The sequence below is a fragment of the Glossina fuscipes genome, unplaced genomic scaffold (assembly GCF_014805625.2).
Source record: "Glossina fuscipes isolate IAEA_lab_2018 unplaced genomic scaffold, Yale_Gfus_2 27, whole genome shotgun sequence".
Classification (NCBI taxonomy): domain Eukaryota; kingdom Metazoa; phylum Arthropoda; class Insecta; order Diptera; family Glossinidae; genus Glossina; species Glossina fuscipes.
In genome coordinates this window covers 224,359-227,975 of record NW_023998422.1, presented here as the reverse complement: position 1 = coordinate 227,975, position 3,617 = coordinate 224,359, and positions in this window count along the sequence as shown.

Sequence of the window (3,617 nt, the reverse complement as noted above, 5' to 3'; positions counted from 1 at the left end):
CCAGCAAGGGATAGATATTATAGTTATTTTCATGACTTGGTTTTTTTTGTTGTTGTTGTTTATATCATACGCATAGTTTGGATAGCAATAGGTCATCAAATTAGGTGTGGTTTGGTGATATTCAGGAGACAGACAGTAAAAATTATACGCTTTGAATTATAAAGTTAAAAAATAAATAATTGAAAAAAGTTGCTTTTTTTTTGGCTAGTCAAAGTTATTTGAGAGTACGTCAGCAAATACTGGAAGGAAACAAAATAACGGTAGACGTAAAAAAATAGTAGACGTAACAACATTAACACGAAAGCCTACATATAATTTTTAAAGCTAGAAAAAAATAACAATTAAAAACACGCAGAAAAGTTATATTCGGCGGAGGACAAATCACGCATACCCACTACCATGCTTTCGCATTCTATTCTCCAAGTTTTTTTATTTGATACCCATATCGTTAGTATTATTAAGAAAAAATTAATCGCGGTGTCTACCGTATTCATTTTAAAATTAACCTATTTTTAGGCAAATGAGAGATATCTTCATTTAAAGAATGAATAAAATAATTGTAAACATTCCGTCTTGGTTGCGTTACGATAAATAAGCATAAAACCTCAAGAAAATGAGAAAAATAATATTTAATGAATTATAACTTGTTGTGGGCGTGACTGCAGGTTTCTGCTCTGACCAATTTGGCCCATTTTCAATACCAACCTGCGTGCAAAAACTTGCAATGTTTTTATCAAATTTGAAGTCGATATCTTCATTTTTGGAAAGAGCCAACAACAAACACCACACAAACACACAGACGGACGGAAATGACTTAATCAATTTAGAATTTCACGCTGATCAACAATATATATACTTTATAGGGTCTCCGCACCTTCCTTTTGGCTATTACATACATTATGAAAAAAATCAAAATGAGCGTACCGCCATCCTTCAGTGGTGGGGGTAACAAAGAATAAAATTATATTCAGTCGTGACCGAATATTTTATATCCACGACCGGCGCACTAAGAAGACAAAAAAACTACAAGAAGTAAATTTTCATGCATTTCCGAAATCAAAGTATTTGTTGCGCAAGCGGAGGAGAGTTGTAGGCATTCCCTTCGAAAAGTCTAAGTGACTTTCAAACACTTTTGCAAATTTGTAGACGATATCTTCATTTGCGCTAACGGAAGAATGTTGACCACAAGTGCTACGCAGTTACGAAGGCAGTTTAGTGCTATCCAAATTTTAAACTGGCCAAGAATGGGGTTATTAAAGCTTGTTTCTGCGCCTTATAAAGATATTGAAAACATAATTAAATTTCGACACACTGTAATATTGCGTCAATTGACGTCAATTTTTTTAATTTTTGTACAGATACAAAAAAGTCAATTTTTTACTCCTTTTGAAAAGCGGAGTTGCTTACGTGATGGCGTGTCCTTTGACCGATTTGCCCCATTTTCGATCTTCTTTCCGAGCTTCTAATCTTTCTATCAAACTTAAAGTCGATAGTTTCGTTAGATATTACACAGACGGACAGAGGGACATCGATTGAAAATTTAATAATATATATAAATAGGTTATGGGATCTCTGGGCGTTGCAAATGTTTTGACAAAACAAATCTACCTCACGTGGTTCGGTGATATATATAATAAATGAAACAAGAAATTTATAAGAAAAATGGGTGAAAAACTCAAAATCCTTTAAACAAAAATGTAAGACAAAGTTTAACAAATTGAATGAAGTAAATTAGGGTTTATTTAAATTTTCCAGTTCTTTTTTTCTTCATCACTGCCATGATTCCATACTAAATTTGTCGGCCTATACACTACCCAAAAAGGTCCTATTTATCATATTTCCAAAATAATTTTTAGATAGTTTTTAGTAACCCTTTTTGTCGTTCACGCTAATGTTCTCGCTAGTTTCATATTCATTTATTTCTTTTCAAATTTTATAACGTCAACCGGTAAAAGCATCGAAAAATATTTGATATTATTATATTAAGTAATCTTTCTAAGCCAACTAATTTTGTCAAGTATGTGGATTCATTATACCCAACACCACTTGTGGTACGGGGTACATTAGGTTCATGTGACGTATGTAGCACCCAGCAGGGCTTTTATTATAACGATTGACTCAAAATCATTTTCTGAATAGATCTAAACCGCGTAATGTCTGCCCATGTATATTTATGTTCAATCTGCAGATCACAGTTTTTGAGATATTTTGATGAAATTTGGTACAGCGACTTGTTTGACCCAAGGACGAACGCTACTGAAAATGTTTTGGATTAACACACTTTTTCGACCTCGTCCTGTGTAATGCCTCGAAAGCTTGTATGGAAAAAAAATGAATTTTTCAAAATTTTTGACACAACAGACTGCTTTCGATATTTTAAATTGATATGAAAAATTTGATTCGGCTAAGGCAATTTTTTAAACGTCGTCTCATATAACTGCTTCTACAGAAACTGAATCTCTGTATGGTAAAAAGGTCGAATTGGTTCATGATAGTAAATTGACAAAGGAATCAATCTTACATCGATCGATATAAGGGATATGTAAGCTCTTTGTAATACTGGTTTCATATTTTACAAGCGTGCAGGAGGTCGGGTTGTTAATCTCACACACTGAGAAATGATTGATGCTTAGCATGACGTTTGACGTGAGGAAAAAGAAGATGGTTAGTTTCGGGACACGTGGAAAAGCTTGTAAATATTAGTGAAATAGTTCCTTTTTTTTTTCTTAAATTTGTGGAAAAAATGCTCAATAATATACCCCCAGAGCGGTACATGCATGATTCAGAAAATTGATATAAATGTGAAATCAATCAATGTGTGTTGAACGTTGTGTTTCATAAGAACTTTATAACAACACAGACTCATTTTTTTCAGCCTAAGAAAAAAAAAAAACGTTGTGAAAATAAGAATATTTTTAAAAAAGTCACAATTATAATAAAACATACATAAGTTATCCTGAATATATTGCACAACAGCATGCGAATTTTTTTTATGTAAAGCGAAGAAAAATTGGATTATTAAATACGTAAAAATGTGTGAAGAATACTCATGTATACGGTTGTACACGTATGAATGCAATTAAAAAGAAAAAAAAGTGGAAGTACCTTTATAACCAACAACAACAAATCCTTCAATACCATCTTGTGAGACCATTTACGCCATCGGAAGAGAAAAAGGACTTTTGGAATAGAGTGGATAAAGGTGCTTCGTTCGAGTTTTGAGCGTTGCCGTCATTTGCAGTGACGCCGGATGTGAAGGAAAAAGGAGAAACGAGAAAGGAAAGCAATCATTTCATCACGAATTGTTCATGCCAATTTTACAGTTGACGAAACATTTAAAGGACACAACAACAATACTAACTTGTCGTTACGTCCTCAAATTCATTATTAACTCCATCATTTTTAATATATCAATATCATAATCTGCGGCAGCAAACACTCGGCGCATAAGGTTCTTCATCATATTTATTTTAAGTACGTACCATATGTATACGATATGTTTAGTACCTATGATAGTTTTTTTTTTTTTCCATATATATTCACAGAAATGGTTTGGTTGAAATGTAATATATAATCTTTTTTATATAAATGTATCAAAAATATAAATTCATCTCCCC